We start from the raw sequence: 293 nt of genomic DNA, 5'->3' as shown, positions 1-293 counted from the left end.
GTTAAATTCACATTTCTGGACTTTACTATGAGTTTGTGTGTTTTTCTGTGATTTTAGGTAATTTCTGGCTGAAATTGAGAGACTTGAGCAAAATTCTAAAAAAGGCTGACAAAAGGACTGCTGATGCTGTTGGAATCTGACCTCCCTGCACTCAAAATGGATTTTCTGGAGCTACAAAACTTCAATTGGCGCGCTCTCAACGGCTTTGGAAAGTAGACATCCAGAGCTTTCCAGTAATATATAATAGTCCATACTTTATTCGGAAATTGATGACGTAACTTGGCGTTGAACGC

The sequence above is a fragment of the Arachis duranensis genome, chromosome 3 (genome assembly GCF_000817695.3).
Source record: "Arachis duranensis cultivar V14167 chromosome 3, aradu.V14167.gnm2.J7QH, whole genome shotgun sequence".
NCBI lineage: Eukaryota > Viridiplantae > Streptophyta > Magnoliopsida > Fabales > Fabaceae > Arachis > Arachis duranensis.
This window is presented reverse-complemented; position numbering follows the sequence as displayed.